This window comes from Hyla sarda, unplaced genomic scaffold (assembly GCF_029499605.1).
Source record: "Hyla sarda isolate aHylSar1 unplaced genomic scaffold, aHylSar1.hap1 scaffold_2061, whole genome shotgun sequence".
Lineage (NCBI taxonomy): Eukaryota > Metazoa > Chordata > Amphibia > Anura > Hylidae > Hyla > Hyla sarda.
Window position 1 is genome coordinate 26,086 of NW_026608725.1, and position 23,922 is coordinate 50,007.

The 23,922-nt window shown below is 48.8% G+C and overlaps 7 non-coding genes and 1 pseudogene across 7 annotated transcripts; all 8 read left to right on the forward strand.

The window, feature by feature from the left end:
* Nucleotides 1–6,191: 6,191 nt before the first annotated feature.
* LOC130318629 (U2 spliceosomal RNA) lies at nucleotides 6,192–6,367 on the forward strand (annotated as a pseudogene).
* A 2,083-nt stretch (nucleotides 6,368–8,450) lies between these two features.
* On the forward strand, nucleotides 8,451–8,641 carry LOC130318616 (U2 spliceosomal RNA). Its single transcript, XR_008865108.1, has one exon. It is a non-coding gene; the product is annotated as a U2 spliceosomal RNA (small nuclear RNA).
* Nucleotides 8,642–10,717: 2,076 nt separating this feature from the next.
* Nucleotides 10,718–10,908, forward strand: LOC130318617 (U2 spliceosomal RNA). Its single transcript, XR_008865109.1, has one exon. It is a non-coding gene; the product is annotated as a U2 spliceosomal RNA (small nuclear RNA).
* A 2,080-nt stretch (nucleotides 10,909–12,988) lies between these two features.
* Nucleotides 12,989–13,179, forward strand: LOC130318618 (U2 spliceosomal RNA). Its single transcript, XR_008865110.1, has one exon. It is a non-coding gene; the product is annotated as a U2 spliceosomal RNA (small nuclear RNA).
* A 2,082-nt stretch (nucleotides 13,180–15,261) lies between these two features.
* On the forward strand, nucleotides 15,262–15,452 carry LOC130318619 (U2 spliceosomal RNA). The gene has a single exon (XR_008865111.1). It is a non-coding gene; the product is annotated as a U2 spliceosomal RNA (small nuclear RNA).
* A 2,077-nt stretch (nucleotides 15,453–17,529) lies between these two features.
* On the forward strand, nucleotides 17,530–17,720 carry LOC130318620 (U2 spliceosomal RNA). Its single transcript, XR_008865112.1, has one exon. It is a non-coding gene; the product is annotated as a U2 spliceosomal RNA (small nuclear RNA).
* Nucleotides 17,721–19,783: 2,063 nt separating this feature from the next.
* Nucleotides 19,784–19,974, forward strand: LOC130318623 (U2 spliceosomal RNA). Its single transcript, XR_008865114.1, has one exon. It is a non-coding gene; the product is annotated as a U2 spliceosomal RNA (small nuclear RNA).
* A 2,086-nt stretch (nucleotides 19,975–22,060) lies between these two features.
* LOC130318624 (U2 spliceosomal RNA) lies at nucleotides 22,061–22,251 on the forward strand. The gene has a single exon (XR_008865115.1). It is a non-coding gene; the product is annotated as a U2 spliceosomal RNA (small nuclear RNA).
* The last annotated feature ends 1,671 nt before the right edge of the window (nucleotides 22,252–23,922 follow it).

Below are 23,922 nucleotides of genomic sequence, written 5' to 3' on the forward strand. Positions count from 1 at the left end.
TAACGCCAAGGGGGATGCCGGGAGCATTTGTGGTCCCCTAGTAGCTTCGGCGAAAAGGGACATCGAACCTGGAACCTCGCAGGTACCTTTTGGTCCGGAGGCGAAGGGTAAGGTTTGTTGGGGGGCCTCTCTCCTATCGGAGAAAGGCTTGCGATAGACCGCATCCTTTGTGCACGTTTTTTTTAGTGTAACACGTTTGCACTTTTTCTTGCACTTTGGGTGAATCGAAAGCACGTTCCTCGGCTTTAGAAAAAAAAAAAAAAACCTGGCAGGGGAGATACCATGATCGCTACGGTCTGAAGAACTCCAAGCATTGTGGTAGAGATTTTGCGTAGTACGATTGCAGTACTTTTCGTTCTTATTAGAACCGCATTTCTCTAGAGCATACCACCTGAAGATCGTCTCCTGCCTGCCTCGGAACATCTGAAGAAGGAGAAGATCTTGAAGACTGCAGCTCCGGAAGAAGCCGACGAAGAACCTGGAAGAAGGGAATCGGCGGTGAATTCCGGAACAGCGGCGAAGAGGAAGGCGGCGCAGAATCTTTTCGAAGAAACTCGCTGCCTCTGGAGAAGGATTTGCATAGCTCCTCCCACCGGGACCGGATCTGCATAGCTCCTCCCACCCGGGAAAGAAGACTTTGCGAAGCCTCTCTCCACAAGCAAGCAAGGAAGCGGAAAAGAGCCTGCTGGAAGAAGCCATGGCCTCAACCAGCAAGTCCACCCAGGAGGCTGCAGGGCAAGGCCTGGAGGTCCAGCCCCAACCACAGCAAGCTTCAACCTCCACCACGGCAAGGCAGAAGGGCGGCAGAATTCCTAACCTGGAAGCTCCAACCCTGGAGCCCTGGATGAGGCAGACTGTTGCCTTGAAGCTCAAGCCCGTGGACGGAAGGGTGCCGGACATGTCCCACGACGTGTTCTGCAAGAAGATGCTGGCGGATCAAGGCTTCCCCACGGCTGACACCCTGGGAATAGCAACCTTCTTTTCGGGAATCTTCTACATCACCTTTGCCACCATTGGGACCTGTAGAAGATACTGGGAGGTGGTGAAAGCGGCGAGTCCCGAATCCCCTTTCTCTCGCTTTGTGGGCAACTGCCTTATTCAAAGAGAGGAGAGGCGGGTGACGGTCTCAATGCGGAACCCACACACCCCAGGCACGGACATCTCGACCTTCCTGAAACGCTTCTGCACCGTGGTGAGGGAGCCCACCCGCATCCTGAACTCACTCGGATACTGGACCTGCAAGTGGTCTGTGGTCGTCAGACTCAACAAGAACCCTGCTTCTCCAGACGGACTACAGCACCTGCCAACGACATTTTCCTTGGGCAACTCCACAGGACTTATCTTCTACCCGGACATGCCGCAGACCTGCAGGAGATGTGGCAAGATGGGCCACGAGGGCAAGGACTGTACGGAGGATGCCTGCAGGTATTGCCGTGTGACAGGTCACACGACCAAGGACTGCCCCAAGAGCAAGACCTGCAACCTCTGCGGACTGGCAGCCCACAGCTACAAGGACTGCCCCCAGAGGGAGAGAACATGGGCATCTGTGGCAGCGAGAGCACCGAAGCCAGCCCCAGCTCCGGAGCCAACACCACGGATGGCCAAGCCGACCAAGGAGGGTAAGAAGGCGAAAGCCACCACCCCTGCCCCGTCCCGCCCCTCCCCTGCCCCTCCCGCCCCATCCCCTGCCCCTCCCGCCCCATCTCCTGCCCCATCCCGCCCCACCCCTGCCCCATCCCGTCCCACCCCTGCCCCATCCCGTCCCACCCCTGCCCCTCCTGCCCCATCCCGTCCCACCCCTGCCCCTCCTGCCCCATCCCGTCCCACCCCCGCCCCTCCTGCCCCATCCCGCCCCACCCCTGCCCCCCGTACCCCACCCCGGCCCACCCCTGCCCCCCGTACCCCACCCCGGCCCACCCCTGCCCCGTCCTCCCCTGCCCGGCCCACCCCTGCCCCGTCCTCCCCTGCCCGGCCCACCCCTGCCCCGTCCTCCCCTGCCCGGGCACTCTCTCCTGCCCCCCGCCCCACCCAGCCTCCTTTCTCTCCTGGCCCAGCAGCACCTAACCCCCCCTCCAGCTGCTGGTGCCCGCCCTTCGGAGGACTTTCCTGTGCTTCCTCCCCCAGGTACCATACAGAGGAAGAGGAAAGGAAGGGACAACGTATCAGAAGAGTCCCACAAAAGAAAGATAATCGAGACCTGCGAGACCCCTCAAGCTTCAGATGAGGAGGAGGAGATGGAGCAGGTCTGCGAGAGCCTTGAAGCTTCAGAAGGAGAGGAGGTGATGGAGCAGGCCCAAGTGGAGCAGGTCCAAGCAGAGCCAGTCCAAGCTCAATCTATGGAAGAGCTGCTGCAGGACCCAGAGGTTAAGAAAATCCTGGACACTCCGTCCAACACGGTCTACGACGAGTTCTTGGAAGGGCGCTACGAGAAGCCACAGGAGCCGACAGGCGCCAGAGAAGAGGACCCGTCCGACCAGACTGGTAACTAGTATCAGAACTAACCTCTCTTTTTATTCCCATGGCTGATCTCAACATCTTCTGCATTAATGTGAGGAGTATTAGAGCTTGGTTTAGATTTCAGACTGTTCTTACGTTCTTAGATTCCCAGAGGTGTGATGTTTACATGTTGCAAGAATGTGCTTTGTCTGCTTCTAGGTCTTACAACCATCTGGCCAGGCAGTGGCCTCACGGCCCTTCCTACTGGTCTGGTGGGGGCGACAATAGGTCTGCGGGGGTGGCCATCCTGATCAGGGGAGGTAACTTTGCACTTGATTCCGTCCGGGAGCTCGTCTGTGGCAGACTTCTTGTCGCAGACGGTTCCTGGGCGGGTGAGCCCGTGCGGCTCATCAACGTGTACGCCTCCCCTGAGAGGGATGTCCGACTGGAGGTTCTCCAGGCCCTGCGGGCTGAACTCGCCACCACTAGGGCAGTAGTGTTGGGTGGTGACTTCAACTGCCCCATTGAGGTGGACGGGCGCAGTTCTGGCACATCCGCCAACCTGGACGTGACGTCTAAACTGCTGATTGAGATGGTGACGGAGGCATCCTTGCAGGACGTTGTCGGGTCCGTCGGGAACGGCTCCGTAAACTATACGTGGAGCCGCCCCGATGGCTCGCTCCGTTCTCGGATAGACTTCATCTTCACTTCGAGAGCAGTCAGAAAGGTGTCGTACTCTATGGTCCCCTGCTTCTTCTCTGACCACAGGGCCATTCGATTCCGGGGGACTCTGGGCCATGGATTCCCACCTGGCCCGGGCTCCTGGAAGTTGAATTGTGCCCTGTTGGAGCAGAGGGAGGTCATGGAGGAACTTAGGGATGCTTACCTTGTATGGCGAAATGACAAATGTCTGTTCAAGTGCATCAGCGATTGGTGGGAATATGTTAAAGTCGAATTCCGTTGTTTCTTTCAGGCAAAAGGCAGACAACAGGCGTGTGCGAAGAAGTGGGACTTGAGGAAACTGCAGCGCGAGCTGCGGTCCCTGCAGGACCTGCTCCAGTGTGGCTGGGACGTCAGGGAGGAGCTGGAGGAGACCAAAAAGAGCTTGAAAAGGCACTTTGAGGAGGAATCCAAGCGAATCGTTTTTCGTTCCAAGGTGGAGAACCTGGAGAAGGGTGAGAAATGTAACTCTTTCTTTTTCAGGAAGCTCCATGCCGGCCACACGCCCCTGACTGAGCTACGAGATGAGACCGGACACATGAGGAGCGGCAAGGAGGAAGTGATGGGGGTCGTCCACGACTTCTACAGCAACCTCTACGCCCCCAAGTCATCCGACCCCGAAGCCGCCGAGAGGTTCCTGTCAGGTGTCACTAACGTTGTTGATCCCGCAGGTGCGGCGGCTATGGACGACCCCTTGACGGTGGGGGAGCTGCTCTCTGCCGCTAAATCCTTTAAGCCCGGCAAGACCCCGGGCAGTGACGGTCTCCCGGCCGAGCTCTACGTAGCGCTGGGTGACCTGATCTGTCCGGACCTGTTGGAGGTGTACGAGGAGATGGTGGTGGGGGGCAGAATGCCTCCGTCGTTGAGGGAAGGGATGATCACGATCTTGTATAAGCGGAAGGGGGAGAGATGCGACCTGAAAAACTGGCGTCCCATCTCTCTCCTGAACGTGGACTACAAGATCCTCGCCAAGGTGCTGGCCAACAGGCTGAAACCTGTCATGGGGCAGATCGTCCATCCGGACCAGACCTGCAGCATTCCTGGCCGCAGGATTGCCGACAGCCTTGTCCTTGTGAGAGACACGGTCCATTACATCCAGGACCGCGGGGGCCGCGCCGCCCTGGTCAGCTTAGATCAGGAGAAGGCGTTCGACCGTGTCTCCCACGCATTCATGGACAGGGTTTTGCGCAGGCTGGGTCTGGGGAAGATGTTTTGCTCTTTTGTTAACGTTATGTATTTTGACATTTACAGCACGGTGTTGGTGAACGGCTGGAAGACTGACCCCTTTTCCATTCTTTCAGGGGTTAGACAAGGCTGCCCTCTTTCACCTCTCCTTTTTGTTTGTGTTATAGAGCTCTTCGCTGAGACTATCCGGCAGAATGGAGAGATCAGAGGGATCACCGCACCAGGACCAGATCGCCACGAGGTCAAGTGCTCGCTCTACATGGACGACGTGACCGTCTTCTGCGCTGACCAGCGTTCGGTGACTGCACTCGTCCAGACCTGCGAGGACTTCGGCAGAGCTTCGGGGGCAAAAGTCAACTGCGGGAAGTCGGAGGCCATGCTCTTCGGGGAATGGCTCCTGGCTTCTTCCGCCCCCTTCCCCTTTACTATTAAGCCGGACTTCATTCAAATTCTTGGAGTCTGGTTCGGGAAGGAAGGAGCGGCCCTTAAGTCTTGGCAAGACCGACTAGGAAGGATAAACTCGAAGATCGGACTGTGGAGCTCCAGAAAGCTCACGATGGAAGGCAAGGCACTTGTCCTGCGGAGTGAAGTTTTGCCTGTGCTCCAATATACCGCACAGGCCTGGCCTCCCCATACCACCGTTTGCAAGGCCATCACCCGGACAGTGTTTGGCTTCGTCTGGGGCAAAATGGACAGAGTCAAGAGGACCGTGATGTACAAGGAACCCCGCAAGGGTGGGAAGGGAATACCCGACATCCCCGCTCTGCTGAGGGCCTCCTTTGCATGTGTCACGGTGCAGCGGACTCTTGTAGAAAAGACTGGCTCAGCGGGCAGGTCCATGTCTCGCTTGCTTCTCATGCCCCTCTGGAGACAGCTGGGCTGGGACAAGTGGGACAGCTCCATCCCTTACAACTGGAACACTCCCTGGTTCTATGGGGATGTTGTCCGGTTTGTGAGGGAGCACCAGCTGGAAGGACTGAAACCAGACCTATGGAAGCCAAAGACAATCCACAAGCTCATCCGAGCTAAGGACTCGACCGAGCTGGTTCCGGGACTCCCCGCAGCCACTGCAGAGACAGTTTGGAACAATGTGGCCTCAAAGCGGCTTACCAATGGACACAAGGACTTGTCGTGGATGGCCGTCATGGGAGGTCTCTCTCTCAGGTCATTCATGCATGCCCGCAACCTGTGCAAGACCCGGTACTGCCCCCGTTGCCCCTACGTGGAGGAAACATCTTTCCACGTGTTTTGGCAGTGCCCCTTTGCACAGGGTCTGTTGGACGCCCTAGAATACGAACTCAGAGACTCAGTGCCCAGGAGCTGCCTATCGTACCATTCGGTGCTTTACGGCCTGTTCCCTGGGACCCACGACGTGGAGGCCATCCAGGAGGCCTGGCGCCTTATGAACTGTTTTAAGGACGCAGTGTGGCTTGCCAGGAACCGCCTCGTGATCAACAGGGAAAACATGTCCGTCCGGGACTGCCGCAGGTTCATCAAGAACCTGCTTAGAGACTATTCCATCTTGGACAGCTCGGCCGTTGATGAGGAAGAAGAGGAGTGAAGACCCCTCTCCTTCTCCCATGTCTCCCTGAAGATACAGCCCAACAGTTTGGCCCTGTGATCCGCCCCCTCCCTACCCCCACATAGTCGCCCACACCCCTACCCCGATCACAGATTGTATTATTCGGTTTTTGTTTGATCTCTTGTGCCTTTATATTGCAGGATTGAGCTGAATGTTAGAGTAGCATGGTGTGCGATGTTTAGCTTAGGGAACCTTTGCTGTGTATTGTACTATCATGCTTTGTGTGACTGTAATTTATTGTACGACTTGTAATGACTGAACGGAAAATAAAGCTCTTTCAATCAAAAAAAATCTGTTCTTATCAGTTTAATATCTGATACGTCCCCTATCTGGGGACCATATATTAAATGGATTTTTGAGAACGGGGGCCGATTTCGAAGCTTGCTTCCGTCGCCCTATGCATTGACCCGATATGGCAGTATCTTCGGGTACAGTGCACCACCCCCTTACAGGGTTAAAAAGAAAGATTCCTACTTTCATTGCTACCTGCTTGCTGGCTAGCCAGCTAGCCAGCCCTGTGGGCCTTGCTGCTGCTGCTGCTGCAGCCAAAAAACAAAAGGTGGTGCTGCTGCTGCTTCTGCTTCTGCTTGTGTCTGGCCGCTGTTGGAGCGTCCAGGCACAGGACTTCTGCTGCTGCTGACTAAATGGCCTCCTTAATTGGATCATTTGAGTAGCCAGCACACCTGTGCAGGTAGGGCATGACATGATAGGCAGCTGCCTTGATAGCGGGTGGGTGCTGAATGTTCCTAATTGACAAAATAAGATTAATGCTTATGAAGAAATATAAAATCTCATCCCTTCCCCAATATCGCGCCACACCCCTACCCCTTAATTCCCTGGTTGAACTTGATGGACATATGTCTTTTTTCGACCGTACTAACTATGTAACTATGTAACATAACATGGGGGGGGGGGGGGGTCTCCTGGCTGTTCACACAGGTGTGTCATTGCTGTACATTGACCATGCATTGCTTCTGTGGTATTGCAAAGGCAAAGACAAATGCTTCCAGCCATCCATTGCACTAATGGATTGGTCATCAGCTGGCTGTCTATGTCCCGCATCAATATAGACCAAAGTACAGAGGGTTAGGCTATGCTATTGTGCACCTACCTGATGCATCAGAAGGTGCGAGGCCCTTGCTAAATTCTGTGCACAGACTTTGAGATCTATGCTTTAGACTGTATCTAAACCTGCTCCAACATGGACTGACATTCTGGCCTACTTTCAGCCGATGCGACTTGTCTGTCGCTGAACAGTCGCATTTTATGTATTCAGCACCTATGTATAATGTTGTAAAAATGCTCTAGAAGCTAAAGTCGCAGAAATGTCACACATATTTGGCCTGCAACTTTCTGTGCGACAAATTCAGACAGGAAAAATCAGTATAAATCCTTAGAAAATTATCCCCCAGTGTCTCCATCTGCTGGCGGTATTGAATAAGCATTGCTGCACTGATGGGGTATGCATTAGACGAAAAAAAAGAAGAAAAAGAAGAATAATACGCCCAGAAAAGAGGCGAAAAGGAGAAAAACGTAAAAAAACGTGAAAAAAAAGTAAGAGGAAGAGAAGGGAAAAAAGGTGGAAATGGGTTTAAAAGTGATTTCGGCGGAGAAATATATATATATATATATATATATATATATATATATATACGCGCACACACACACATATATATATAAACGTATTCTCCGTTGAGATATTGCAGCCGCTGCTGTGTCCAGGCCCAGGAGCCTTAGCACTGTGCTGTGATGTCACTCAATACCACTGACATCACTAGGTGTAAACAACATCTCTCCTTTGCTGTGTATGTGACTATGGAGCTGTTTGGTGATGTCGTCTATTATGGCCTTCATAGAAGCAACAGGAGATTGTTGCATCCATCTAGAACCCTCAGAACTACAGTGCTATGATGTCACTCACTTCCACAGGCCTTGCAGAGTGTAAACAACAACAACCCAGCTTTGTTGTGTATGTAACCATAGGGATTTGTGATGTCACCTAGAACCTTCACAGCAGCGACAGCTTTATGAGGAGCATCAGCACTGCTCTGCCTGAGCAGAACCATCACCGCCATAGGTTGTCAAATAACCCGGGTTTAACCCACACAGGTAAGTCCAATGGGGTGCAGGCATGTCCTCTATGCTTACAGCTTCCCGTGGGTGTTGGTTTGATACCGTTTGGGGACAGCCAAGGAGGCATCTGCAGGCAACAAAGGTAGGTGTGTGCTTGTGTGTGTGTTTCCTATGCAGATCCTAAGCCCAGTGTCACATGCAAGTAGGAGGAGTAAGAAGGGTTCCTGGCAAATCCGGGTTATGGATTGCATTTAAAAAGGCCCCGTGGGAGTGCAATGGGCCCCTGTCTTGCTGCTTAGCAATAATGGTATGGGTTTAGGTTCTGCTGTGTGTACTGGTATTGACTGCCCCCCAGCCCAGAGTGTGCATGGAAAATTGTCTGGCAGCCTCCCTGACAGCAAGCAGTGATAGTGCCCATGAAGGGGACCTTGTTGGGCCCGCCCCTTTCACGGTTATCGCTTCTCGGCCTTTTGGCTAAGATCAAGTGTAGTATCTGTTCTTATCAGTTTAATATCTGATACGTCCCCTATCTGGGGACCATATATTAAATGGATTTTTGAGAACGGGGGCCGATTTCGAAGCTTGCTTCCGTCGCCCTATGCATTGACCCGATATGGCAGTATCTTCGGGTACAGTGCACCACCCCCTTACAGGGTTAAAAAGAAAGATTCCTACTTTCATTGCTACCTGCTTGCTGGCTAGCCAGCTAGCCAGCCCTGTGGGCCTTGCTGCTGCTGCTGCTGCAGCCAAAAAACAAAAGGTGGTGCTGCTGCTGCTTCTGCTTCTGCTTGTGTCTGGCCGCTGTTGGAGCGTCCAGGCACAGGACTTCTGCTGCTGCTGACTAAATGGCCTCCTTAATTGGATCATTTGAGTAGCCAGCACACCTGTGCAGGTAGGGCATGACATGATAGGCAGCTGCCTTGATAGCGGGTGGGTGCTGAATGTTCCTAATTGACAAAATAAGATTAATGCTTATGAAGAAATATAAAATCTCATCCCTTCCCCAATATCGCGCCACACCCCTACCCCTTAATTCCCTGGTTGAACTTGATGGACATATGTCTTTTTTCGACCGTACTAACTATGTAACTATGTAACATAACATGGGGGGGGGGGGTCTCCTGGCTGTTCACACAGGTGTGTCATTGCTGTACATTGACCATGCATTGCTTCTGTGGTATTGCAAAGACAAATGCTTCCAGCCATCCATTGCACTAATGGATTGGTCATCAGCTGGCTGTCTATGTCCCGCATCAATATAGACCAAAGTACAGAGGGTTAGGCTATGCTATTGTGCACCTACCTGATGCATCAGAAGGTGCGAGGCCCTTGCTAAATTCTGTGCACAGACTTTGAGATCTATGCTTTAGACTGTATCTAAACCTGCTCCAACATGGACTGACATTCTGGCCTACTTTCAGCCGATGCGACTTGTCTGTCGCTGAACAGTCGCTTTTTATGTATTCAGCACCTATGTATAATGTTGTAAAAATGCTCTAGAAGCTAAAGTCGCAGAAATGTCACACATATTTGGCCTGCAACTTTCTGTGCGACAAATTCAGACAGGAAAAATCAGTATAAATCCTTAGAAAATTATCCCCCAGTGTCTCCATCTGCTGGCGGTATTGAATAAGCATTGCTGCACTGATGGGGTATGCATTAGACGAAAAAAAAGAAGAAAAAGAAGAATAATACGCCCAGAAAAGAGGCGAAAAGGAGAAAAACGTAAAAAAACGTGAAAAAAAAGTAAGAGGAAGAGAAGGGAAAAAAAGGTGGAAATGGGTTTAAAAGTGATTTCGGCGGAGAAATATATATATATATATATATATATATATATATATATATATACGCGCACACACACACATATATATAAACGTATTCTCCGTTGAGATATTGCAGCCGCTGCTGTGTCCAGGCCCAGGAGCCTTAGCACTGTGCTGTGATGTCACTCAATACCACTGACATCACTAGGTGTAAACAACATCTCTCCTTTGCTGTGTATGTGACTATGGAGCTGTTTGGTGATGTCGTCTATTATGGCCTTCATAGAAGCAACAGGAGATTGTTGCATCCATCTAGAACCCTCAGAACTACAGTGCTATGATGTCACTCACTTCCACAGGCCTTGCAGAGTGTAAACAACAACAACCCAGCTTTGTTGTGTATGTAACCATAGGGATTTGTGATGTCACCTAGAACCTTCACAGCAGCGACAGCTTTATGAGGAGCATCAGCACTGCTCTGCCTGAGCAGAACCATCACCGCCATAGGTTGTCAAATAACCCGGGTTTAACCCACACAGGTAAGTCCAATGGGGTGCAGGCATGTCCTCTATGCTTACAGCTTCCCGTGGGTGTTGGTTTGATACCGTTTGGGGACAGCCAAGGAGGCATCTGCAGGCAACAAAGGTAGGTGTGTGCTTGTGTGTGTGTTTCCTATGCAGATCCTAAGCCCAGTGTCACATGCAAGTAGGAGGAGTAAGAAGGGTTCCTGGCAAATCCGGGTTATGGATTGCATTTAAAAAGGCCCCGTGGGAGTGCAATGGGCCCCTGTCTTGCTGCTTAGCAATAATGGTATGGGTTTAGGTTCTGCTGTGTGTACTGGTGGTTGACTGCCCCCCAGCCCAGAGTGTGCATGGAAAATTGTCTGGCAGCCTCCCTGACAGCAAGCAGTGATAGTGCCCATGAAGGGGACCTTGTTGGGCCCGCCCCTTTCACGGTTATCGCTTCTCGGCCTTTTGGCTAAGATCAAGTGTAGTATCTGTTCTTATCAGTTTAATATCTGATACGTCCCCTATCTGGGGACCATATATTAAATGGATTTTTGAGAACGGGGGCCGATTTCGAAGCTTGCTTCCGTCGCCCTATGCATTGACCCGATATGGCAGTATCTTCGGGTACAGTGCACCACCCCCTTACAGGGTTAAAAAGAAAGATTCCTACTTTCATTGCTACCTGCTTGCTGGCTAGCCAGCTAGCCAGCCCTGTGGGCCTTGCTGCTGCTGCTGCTGCAGCCAAAAAACAAAAGGTGGTGCTGCTGCTGCTTCTGCTTCTGCTTGTGTCTGGCCGCTGTTGGAGCGTCCAGGCACAGGACTTCTGCTGCTGCTGACTAAATGGCCTCCTTAATTGGATCATTTGAGTAGCCAGCACACCTGTGCAGGTAGGGCATGACATGATAGGCAGCTGCCTTGATAGCGGGTGGGTGCTGAATGTTCCTAATTGACAAAATAAGATTAATGCTTATGAAGAAATATAAAATCTCATCCCTTCCCCAATATCGCGCCACACCCCTACCCCTTAATTCCCTGGTTGAACTTGATGGACATATGTCTTTTTTCGACCGTACTAACTATGTAACTATGTAACATAACATGGGGGGGGGGGGTCTCCTGGCTGTTCACACAGGTGTGTCATTGCTGTACATTGACCATGCATTGCTTCTGTGGTATTGCAAAGACAAATGCTTCCAGCCATCCATTGCACTAATGGATTGGTCATCAGCTGGCTGTCTATGTCCCGCATCAATATAGACCAAAGTACAGAGGGTTAGGCTATGCTATTGTGCACCTACCTGATGCATCAGAAGGTGCGAGGCCCTTGCTAAATTCTGTGCACAGACTTTGAGATCTATGCTTTAGACTGTATCTAAACCTGCTCCAACATGGACTGACATTCTGGCCTACTTTCAGCCGATGCGACTTGTCTGTCGCTGAACAGTCGCTTTTTATGTATTCAGCACCTATGTATAATGTTGTAAAAATGCTCTAGAAGCTAAAGTCGCAGAAATGTCACACATATTTGGCCTGCAACTTTCTGTGCGACAAATTCAGACAGGAAAAATCAGTATAAATCCTTAGAAAATTATCCCCCAGTGTCTCCATCTGCTGGCGGTATTGAATAAGCATTGCTGCACTGATGGGGTATGCATTAGACGAAAAAAAAGAAGAAAAAGAAGAATAATACGCCCAGAAAAGAGGCGAAAAGGAGAAAAACGTAAAAAAACGTGAAAAAAAAGTAAGAGGAAGAGAAGGGAAAAAAAGGTGGAAATGGGTTTAAAAGTGATTTCGGCGGAGAAATATATATATATATATATATATATATATATATATATATATATATACGCGCACACACACACATATATATAAACGTATTCTCCGTTGAGATATTGCAGCCGCTGCTGTGTCCAGGCCCAGGAGCCTTAGCACTGTGCTGTGATGTCACTCAATACCACTGACATCACTAGGTGTAAACAACATCTCTCCTTTGCTGTGTATGTGACTATGGAGCTGTTTGGTGATGTCGTCTATTATGGCCTTCATAGAAGCAACAGGAGATTGTTGCATCCATCTAGAACCCTCAGAACTACAGTGCTATGATGTCACTCACTTCCACAGGCCTTGCAGAGTGTAAACAACAACAACCCAGCTTTGTTGTGTATGTAACCATAGGGATTTGTGATGTCACCTAGAACCTTCACAGCAGCGACAGCTTTATGAGGAGCATCAGCACTGCTCTGCCTGAGCAGAACCATCACCGCCATAGGTTGTCAAATAACCCGGGTTTAACCCACACAGGTAAGTCCAATGGGGTGCAGGCATGTCCTCTATGCTTACAGCTTCCCGTGGGTGTTGGTTTGATACCGTTTGGGGACAGCCAAGGAGGCATCTGCAGGCAACAAAGGTAGGTGTGTGCTTGTGTGTGTGTTTCCTATGCAGATCCTAAGCCCAGTGTCACATGCAAGTAGGAGGAGTAAGAAGGGTTCCTGGCAAATCCGGGTTATGGATTGCATTTAAAAAGGCCCCGTGGGAGTGCAATGGGCCCCTGTCTTGCTGCTTAGCAATAATGGTATGGGTTTAGGTTCTGCTGTGTGTACTGGTGGTTGACTGCCCCCCAGCCCAGAGTGTGCATGGAAAATTGTCTGGCAGCCTCCCTGACAGCAAGCAGTGATAGTGCCCATGAAGGGGACCTTGTTGGGCCCGCCCCTTTCACGGTTATCGCTTCTCGGCCTTTTGGCTAAGATCAAGTGTAGTATCTGTTCTTATCAGTTTAATATCTGATACGTCCCCTATCTGGGGACCATATATTAAATGGATTTTTGAGAACGGGGGCCGATTTCGAAGCTTGCTTCCGTCGCCCTATGCATTGACCCGATATGGCAGTATCTTCGGGTACAGTGCACCACCCCCTTACAGGGTTAAAAAGAAAGATTCCTACTTTCATTGCTACCTGCTTGCTGGCTAGCCAGCTAGCCAGCCCTGTGGGCCTTGCTGCTGCTGCTGCTGCAGCCAAAAAACAAAAGGTGGTGCTGCTGCTGCTTCTGCTTCTGCTTGTGTCTGGCCGCTGTTGGAGCGTCCAGGCACAGGACTTCTGCTGCTGCTGACTAAATGGCCTCCTTAATTGGATCATTTGAGTAGCCAGCACACCTGTGCAGGTAGGGCATGACATGATAGGCAGCTGCCTTGATAGCGGGTGGGTGCTGAATGTTCCTAATTGACAAAATAAGATTAATGCTTATGAAGAAATATAAAATCTCATCCCTTCCCCAATATCGCGCCACACCCCTACCCCTTAATTCCCTGGTTGAACTTGATGGACATATGTCTTTTTTCGACCGTACTAACTATGTAACTATGTAACATAACATGGGGGGGGGGGGTCTCCTGGCTGTTCACACAGGTGTGTCATTGCTGTACATTGACCATGCATTGCTTCTGTGGTATTGCAAAGGCAAAGACAAATGCTTCCAGCCATCCATTGCACTAATGGATTGGTCATCAGCTGGCTGTCTATGTCCCGCATCAATATAGACCAAAGTACAGAGGGTTAGGCTATGCTATTGTGCACCTACCTGATGCATCAGAAGGTGCGAGGCCCTTGCTAAATTCTGTGCACAGACTTTGAGATCTATGCTTTAGACTGTATCTAAACCTGCTCCAACATGGACTGACATTCTGGCCTACTTTCAGCCGATGCGACTTGTCTGTCGCTGAACAGTCGCTTTTTATGTATTCAGCACCTATGTATAATGTTGTAAAAATGCTCTAGAAGCTAAAGTCGCAGAAATGTCACACATATTTGGCCTGCAACTTTCTGTGCGACAAATTCAGACAGGAAAAATCAGTATAAATCCTTAGAAAATTATCCCCCAGTGTCTCCATCTGCTGGCGGTATTGAATAAGCATTGCTGCACTGATGGGGTATGCATTAGACGAAAAAAAAGAAGAAAAAGAAGAATAATACGCCCAGAAAAGAGGCGAAAAGGAGAAAAACGTAAAAAAACGTGAAAAAAAAGTAAGAGGAAGAGAAGGGAAAAAAAGGTGGAAATGGGTTTAAAAGTGATTTCGGCGGAGAAATATATATATATATATATATATATATATATATATATATATACGCGCACACACACACATATATATAAACGTATTCTCCGTTGAGATATTGCAGCCGCTGCTGTGTCCAGGCCCAGGAGCCTTAGCACTGTGCTGTGATGTCACTCAATACCACTGACATCACTAGGTGTAAACAACATCTCTCCTTTGCTGTGTATGTGACTATGGAGCTGTTTGGTGATGTCGTCTATTATGGCCTTCATAGAAGCAACAGGAGATTGTTGCATCCATCTAGAACCCTCAGAACTACAGTGCTATGATGTCACTCACTTCCACAGGCCTTGCAGAGTGTAAACAACAACAACCCAGCTTTGTTGTGTATGTAACCATAGGGATTTGTGATGTCACCTAGAACCTTCACAGCAGCGACAGCTTTATGAGGAGCATCAGCACTGCTCTGCCTGAGCAGAACCATCACCGCCATAGGTTGTCAAATAACCCGGGTTTAACCCACACAGGTAAGTCCAATGGGGTGCAGGCATGTCCTCTATGCTTACAGCTTCCCGTGGGTGTTGGTTTGATACCGTTTGGGGACAGCCAAGGAGGCATCTGCAGGCAACAAAGGTAGGTGTGTGCTTGTGTGTGTGTTTCCTATGCAGATCCTAAGCCCAGTGTCACATGCAAGTAGGAGGAGTAAGAAGGGTTCCTGGCAAATCCGGGTTATGGATTGCATTTAAAAAGGCCCCGTGGGAGTGCAATGGGCCCCTGTCTTGCTGCTTAGCAATAATGGTATGGGTTTAGGTTCTGCTGTGTGTACTGGTGGTTGACTGCCCCCCAGCCCAGAGTGTGCATGGAAAATTGTCTGGCAGCCTCCCTGACAGCAAGCAGTGATAGTGCCCATGAAGGGGACCTTGTTGGGCCCGCCCCTTTCACGGTTATCGCTTCTCGGCCTTTTGGCTAAGATCAAGTGTAGTATCTGTTCTTATCAGTTTAATATCTGATACGTCCCCTATCTGGGGACCATATATTAAATGGATTTTTGAGAACGGGGGCCGATTTCGAAGCTTGCTTCCGTCGCCCTATGCATTGACCCGATATGGCAGTATCTTCGGGTACAGTGCACCACCCCCTTACAGGGTTAAAAAGAAAGATTCCTACTTTCATTGCTACCTGCTTGCTGGCTAGCCAGCTAGCCAGCCCTGTGGGCCTTGCTGCTGCTGCTGCTGCAGCCAAAAAACAAAAGGTGGTGCTGCTGCTGCTTCTGCTTCTGCTTGTGTCTGGCCGCTGTTGGAGCGTCCAGGCACAGGACTTCTGCTGCTGCTGACTAAATGGCCTCCTTAATTGGATCATTTGAGTAGCCAGCACACCTGTGCAGGTAGGGCATGACATGATAGGCAGCTGCCTTGATAGCGGGTGGGTGCTGAATGTTCCTAATTGACAAAATAAGATTAATGCTTATGAAGAAATATAAAATCTCATCCCTTCCCCAATATCGCGCCACACCCCTACCCCTTAATTCCCTGGTTGAACTTGATGGACATATGTCTTTTTTCGACCGTACTAACTATGTAACTATGTAACATAACATGGGGGGGGGGGGTCTCCTGGCTGTTCACACAGGTGTGTCATTGCTGTACATTGACCATGCATTGCTTCTGTGGTATTGCAAAGGCAAAGACAAATGCTTCCAGCCATCCATTGCACTAATGGATTGGTCATCAGCTGGCTGTCTATGTCCCGCATCAATATAGACCAAAGTACAGAGGGTTAGGCTATGCTATTGTGCACCTACCTGATGCATCAGAAGGTGCGAGGCCCTTGCTAAATTCTGTGCACAGACTTTGAGATCTATGCTTTAGACTGTATCTAAACCTGCTCCAACATGGACTGACATTCTGGCCTACTTTCAGCCGATGCGACTTGTCTGTCGCTGAACAGTCGCTTTTTATGTATTCAGCACCTATGTATAATGTTGTAAAAATGCTCTAGAAGCTAAAGTCGCAGAAATGTCATACATATTTGGCCTGCAACTTTCTGTGCGACAAATTCAGACAGGAAAAATCAGTATAAATCCTTAGAAAATTATCCCCCAGTGTCTCCATCTGCTGGCGGTATTGAATAAGCATTGCTGCACTGATGGGGTATGCATTAGACGAAAAAAAAGAAGAAAAAGAAGAATAATACGCCCAGAAAAGAGGCGAAAAGGAGAAAAACGTAAAAAAACGTGAAAAAAAAGTAAGAGGAAGAGAAGGGAAAAAAGGTGGAAATGGGTTTAAAAGTGATTTCGGCGGAGAAATATATATATATATATATATATATATATATATATACGCGCACACACACACATATATATATAAACGTATTCTCCGTTGAGATATTGCAGCCGCTGCTGTGTCCAGGCCCAGGAGCCTTAGCACTGTGCTGTGATGTCACTCAATACCACTGACATCACTAGGTGTAAACAACATCTCTCCTTTGCTGTGTATGTGACTATGGAGCTGTTTGGTGATGTCGTCTATTATGGCCTTCATAGAAGCAACAGGAGATTGTTGCATCCATCTAGAACCCTCAGAACTACAGTGCTATGATGTCACTCACTTCCACAGGCCTTGCAGAGTGTAAACAACAACAACCCAGCTTTGTTGTGTATGTAACCATAGGGATTTGTGATGTCACCTAGAACCTTCACAGCAGCGACAGCTTTATGAGGAGCATCAGCACTGCTCTGCCTGAGCAGAACCATCACCGCCATAGGTTGTCAAATAACCCGGGTTTAACCCACACAGGTAAGTCCAATGGGGTGCAGGCATGTCCTCTATGCTTACAGCTTCCCGTGGGTGTTGGTTTGATACCGTTTGGGGACAGCCAAGGAGGCATCTGCAGGCAACAAAGGTAGGTGTGTGCTTGTGTGTGTGTTTCCTATGCAGATCCTAAGCCCAGTGTCACATGCAAGTAGGAGGAGTAAGAAGGGTTCCTGGCAAATCCGGGTTATGGATTGCATTTAAAAAGGCCCCGTGGGAGTGCAATGGGCCCCTGTCTTGCTGCTTAGCAATAATGGTATGGGTTTAGGTTCTGCTGTGTGTACTGGTGGTTGACTGCCCCCCAGCCCAGAGTGTGCATGGAAAATTGTCTGGCAGCCTCCCTGACAGCAAGCAGTGATAGTGCCCATGAAGGGGACCTTGTTGGGCCCGCCCCTTTCACGGTTATCGCTTCTCGGCCTTTTGGCTAAGATCAAGTGTAGTATCTGTTCTTATCAGTTTAATATCTGATACGTCCCCTATCTGGGGACCATATATTAAATGGATTTTTGAGAACGGGGGCCGATTTCGAAGCTTGCTTCCGTCGCCCTATGCATTGACCCGATATGGCAGTATCTTCGGGTACAGTGCACCACCCCCTTACAGGGTTAAAAAGAAAGATTCCTACTTTCATTGCTACCTGCTTGCTGGCTAGCCAGCTAGCCAGCCCTGTGGGCCTTGCTGCTGCTGCAGCCAAAAAACAAAAGGTGGTGCTGCTGCTGCTTCTGCTTCTGCTTGTGTCTGGCCGCTGTTGGAGCGTCCAGGCACAGGACTTCTGCTGCTGCTGACTAAATGGCCTCCTTAATTGGATCATTTGAGTAGCCAGCACACCTGTGCAGGTAGGGCATGACATGATAGGCAGCTGCCTTGATGGTGGGTGCTGAATGTTCCTAATTGACAAAATAAGATTAATGCTTATGAAGAAATATAAAATCTCATCCCTTCCCCAATATCGCGCCACACCCCTACCCCTTAATTCCCTGGTTGAACTTGATGGACATATGTCTTTTTTCGACCGTACTAACTATGTAACTATGTAACATAACATGGGGGGGGGGGGGTCTCCTGGCTGTTCACACAGGTGTGTCATTGCTGTACATTGACCATGCATTGCTTCTGTGGTATTGCAAAGGCAAAGACAAATGCTTCCAGCCATCCATTGCACTAATGGATTGGTCATCAGCTGGCTGTCTATGTCCCGCATCAATATAGACCAAAGTACAGAGGGTTAGGCTATGCTATTGTGCACCTACCTGATGCATCAGAAGGTGCGAGGCCCTTGCTAAATTCTGTGCACAGACTTTGAGATCTATGCTTTAGACTGTATCTAAACCTGCTCCAACATGGACTGACATTCTGGCCTACTTTCAGCCGATGCGACTTGTCTGTCGCTGAACAGTCGCTTTTTATGTATTCAGCACCTATGTATAATGTTGTAAAAATGCTCTAGAAGCTAAAGTCGCAGAAATGTCACACATATTTGGCCTGCAACTTTCTGTGCGACAAATTCAGACAGGAAAAATCAGTATAAATCCTTAGAAAATTATCCCCCAGTGTCTCCATCTGCTGGCGGTGTTGAATAAGCATTGCTGCACTGATGGGGTATGCATTAGACGAAAAAAAAGAAGAAAAAGAAGAATAATACGCCCAGAAAAGAGGCGAAAAGGAGAAAAACGTAAAAAAACGTGAAAAAAAAGTAAGAGGAAGAGAAGGGAAAAAAAGGTGGAAATGGGTTTAAAAGTGATTTCGGCGGAGAAATATATATATATATATATATATATATATATACGCGCACACACACACATATATATAAACGTATTCTCCGTTGAGATATTGCAGCCGCTGCTGTGTCCAGGCCCAGGAGCCTTAGCACTGTGCTGTGATGTCACTCAATACCACTGACATCACTAGGTGTAAACAACATCTCTCCTTTGCTGTGTATGTGACTATGGAGCTGTTTGGTGATGTCGTCTATTATGGCCTTCATAGAAGCAACAGGAGATTGTTGCATCCATCTAGAACCCTCAGAACTACAGTGCTATGATGTCACTCACTTCCACAGGCCTTGCAGAGTGTAAACAACAACAACCCAGCTTTGTTGTGTATGTAACCATAGGGATTTGTGATGTCACCTAGAACCTTCACAGCAGCGACAGCTTTATGAGGAGCATCAGCACTGCTCTGCCTGAGCAGAACCATCACCGCCATAGGTTGTCAAATAACCCGGGTTTAACCCACACAGGTAAGTCCAATGGGGTGCAGGCATGTCCTCTATGCTTACAGCTTCCCGTGGGTGTTGGTTTGATACCGTTTGGGGACAGCCAAGGAGGCATCTGCAGGCAACAAAGGTAGGTGTGTGCTTGTGTGTGTGTTTCCTATGCAGATCCTAAGCCCAGTGTCACATGCAAGTAGGAGGAGTAAGAAGGGTTCCTGGCAAATCCGGGTTATGGATTGCATTTAAAAAGGCCCCGTGGGAGTGCAATGGGCCCCTGTCTTGCTGCTTAGCAATAATGGTATGGGTTTAGGTTCTGCTGTGTGTACTGGTGGTTGACTGCCCCCCAGCCCAGAGTGTGCATGGAAAATTGTCTGGCAGCCTCCCTGACAGCAAGCAGTGATAGTGCCCATGAAGGGGACCTTGTTGGGCCCGCCCCTTTCACGGTTATCGCTTCTCGGCCTTTTGGCTAAGATCAAGTGTAGTATCTGTTCTTATCAGTTTAATATCTGATACGTCCCCTATCTGGGGACCATATATTAAATGGATTTTTGAGAACGGGGGCCGATTTCGAAGCTTGCTTCCGTCGCCCTATGCATTGACCCGATATGGCAGTATCTTCGGGTACAGTGCACCACCCCCTTACAGGGTTAAAAAGAAAGATTCCTACTTTCATTGCTACCTGCTTGCTGGCTAGCCAGCTAGCCAGCCCTGTGGGCCTTGCTGCTGCTGCTGCTGCAGCCAAAAAACAAAAGGTGGTGCTGCTGCTGCTTCTGCTTCTGCTTGTGTCTGGCCGCTGTTGGAGCGTCCAGGCACAGGACTTCTGCTGCTGCTGACTAAATGGCCTCCTTAATTGGATCATTTGAGTAGCCAGCACACCTGTGCAGGTAGGGCATGACATGATAGGCAGCTGCCTTGATAGCGGGTGGGTGCTGAATGTTCCTAATTGACAAAATAAGATTAATGCTTATGAAGAAATATAAAATCTCATCCCTTCCCCAATATCGCGCCACACCCCTACCCCTTAATTCCCTGGTTGAACTTGATGGACATATGTCTTTTTTCGACCGTACTAACTATGTAACTATGTAACATAACATGGGGGGGGGGGGTCTCCTGGCTGTTCACACAGGTGTGTCATTGCTGTACATTGACCATGCATTGCTTCTGTGGTATTGCAAAGGCAAAGACAAATGCTTCCAGCCATCCATTGCACTAATGGATTGGTCATCAGCTGGCTGTCTATGTCCCGCATCAATATAGACCAAAGTACAGAGGGTTAGGCTATGCTATTGTGCACCTACCTGATGCATCAGAAGGTGCGAGGCCCTTGCTAAATTCTGTGCACAGACTTTGAGATCTATGCTTTAGACTGTATCTAAACCTGCTCCAACATGGACTGACATTCTGGCCTACTTTCAGCCGATGCGACTTGTCTGTCGCTGAACAGTCGCTTTTTATGTATTCAGCACCTATGTATAATGTTGTAAAAATGCTCTAGAAGCTAAAGTCGCAGAAATGTCACACATATTTGGCCTGCAACTTTCTGTGCGACAAATTCAGACAGGAAAAATCAGTATAAATCCTTAGAAAATTATCCCCCAGTGTCTCCATCTGCTGGCGGTATTGAATAAGCATTGCTGCACTGATGGGGTATGCATTAGACGAAAAAAAAGAAGAAAAAGAAGAATAATACGCCCAGAAAAGAGGCGAAAAGGAGAAAAACGTAAAAAAACGTGAAAAAAAAGTAAGAGGAAGAGAAGGGAAAAAAAGGTGGAAATGGGTTTAAAAGTGATTTCGGCGGAGATATATATATATATATATATATATATATATATATATATATATATATACGCGCACACACACACATATATATAAACGTATTCTCCGTTGAGATATTGCAGCCGCTGCTGTGTCCAGGCCCAGGAGCCTTAGCACTGTGCTGTGATGTCACTCAATACCACTGACATCACTAGGTGTAAACAACATCTCTCCTTTGCTGTGTATGTGACTATGGAGCTGTTTGGTGATGTCGTCTATTATGGCCTTCATAGAAGCAACAGGAGATTGTTGCATCCATCTAGAACCCTCAGAACTACAGTGCTATGATGTCACTCACTTCCACAGGCCTTGCAGAGTGTAAACAACAACAACCCAGCTTTGTTGTGTATGTAACCATAGGGATTTGTGATGTCACCTAGAACCTTCACAGCAGCGACAGCTTTATGAGGAGCATCAGCACTGCTCTGCCTGAGCAGAACCATCACCGCCATAGGTTGTCAAATAACCCGGGTTTAACCCACACAGGTAAGTCCAATGGGGTGCAGGCATGTCCTCTATGCTTACAGCTTCCCGTGGGTGTTGGTTTGATACCGTTTGGGGACAGCCAAGGAGGCATCTGCAGGCAACAAAGGTAGGTGTGTGCTTGTGTGTGTGTTTCCTATGCAGATCCTAAGCCCAGTGTCACATGCAAGTAGGAGGAGTAAGAAGGGTTCCTGGCAAATCCGGGTTATGGATTGCATTTAAAAAGGCCCCGTGGGAGTGCAATGGGCCCCTGTCTTGCTGCTTAGCAATAATGGTATGGGTTTAGGTTCTGCTGTGTGTACTGGTGGTTGACTGCCCCCCAGCCCAGAGTGTGCATGGAAAATTGTCTGGCAGCCTCCCTGACAGCAAGCAGTGATAGTGCCCATGAAGGGGACCTTGTTGGGCCCGCCCCTTTCACGGTTATCGCTTCTCGGCCTTTTGGCTAAGATCAAGTGTAGTATCTGTTCTTATCAGTTTAATATCTGATACGTCCCCTATCTGGGGACCATATATTAAATGGATTTTTGAGAACGGGGGCCGATTTCGAAGCTTGCTTCCGTCGCCCTATGCATTGACCCGATATGGCAGTATCTTCGGGTACAGTGCACCACCCCCTTACAGGGTTAAAAAGAAAGATTCCTACTTTCATTGCTACCTGCTTGCTGGCTAGCCAGCTAGCCAGCCCTGTGGGCCTTGCTGCTGCTGCTGCTGCAGCCAAAAAACAAAAGGTGGTGCTGCTGCTGCTTCTGCTTCTGCTTGTGTCTGGCCGCTGTTGGAGCGTCCAGGCACAGGACTTCTGCTGCTGCTGACTAAATGGCCTCCTTAATTGGATCATTTGAGTAGCCAGCACACCTGTGCAGGTAGGGCATGACATGATAGGCAGCTGCCTTGATAGCGGGTGGGTGCTGAATGTTCCTAATTGACAAAATAAGATTAATGCTTATGAAGAAATATAAAATCTCATCCCTTCCCCAATATCGCGCCACACCCCTACCCCTTAATTCCCTGGTTGAACTTGATGGACATATGTCTTTTTTCGACCGTACTAACTATGTAACTATGTAACATAACATGGGGGGGGGGGGGGTCTCCTGGCTGTTCACACAGGTGTGTCATTGCTGTACATTGACCATGCATTGCTTCTGTGGTATTGCAAAGGCAAAGACAAATGCTTCCAGCCATCCATTGCACTAATGGATTGGTCATCAGCTGGCTGTCTATGTCCCGCATCAATATAGACCAAAGTACAGAGGGTTAGGCTATGCTATTGTGCACCTACCTGATGCATCAGAAGGTGCGAGGCCCTTGCTAAATTCTGTGCACAGACTTTGAGATCTATGCTTTAGACTGTATCTAAACCTGCTCCAACATGGACTGACATTCTGGCCTACTTTCAGCCGATGCGACTTGTCTGTCGCTGAACAGTCGCTTTTTATGTATTCAGCACCTATGTATAATGTTGTAAAAATGCTCTAGAAGCTAAAGTCGCAGAAATGTCACACATATTTGGCCTGCAACTTTCTGTGCGACAAATTCAGACAGGAAAAATCAGTATAAATCCTTAGAAAATTATCCCCCAGTGTCTCCATCTGCTGGCGGTATTGAATAAGCATTGCTGCACTGATGGGGTATGCATTAGACGAAAAAAAAGAAGAAAAAGAAGAATAATACGCCCAGAAAAGAGGCGAAAAGGAGAAAAACGTAAAAAAACGTGAAAAAAAAGTAAGAGGAAGAGAAGGGAAAAAAAGGTGGAAATGGGTTTAAAAGTGATTTCGGCGGAGAAATATATATATATATATATATATATATATATATATATATATGTATATATATATATATACGCGCACACACACACATATATATAAACGTATTCTCCGTTGAGATATTGCAGCCGCTGCTGTGTCCAGGCCCAGGAGCCTTAGCACTGTGCTGTGATGTCACTCAATACCACTGACATCACTAGGTGTAAACAACATCTCTCCTTTGCTGTGTATGTGACTATGGAGCTGTTTGGTGATGTCGTCTATTATGGCCTTCATAGAAGCAACAGGAGATTGTTGCATCCATCTAGAACCCTCAGAACTACAGTGCTATGATGTCACTCACTTCCACAGGCCTTGCAGAGTGTAAACAACAACAACCCAGCTTTGTTGTGTATGTAACCATAGGGATTTGTGATGTCACCTAGAACCTTCACAGCAGCGACAGCTTTATGAGGAGCATCAGCACTGCTCTGCCTGAGCAGAACCATCACCGCCATAGGTTGTCAAATAACCCGGGTTTA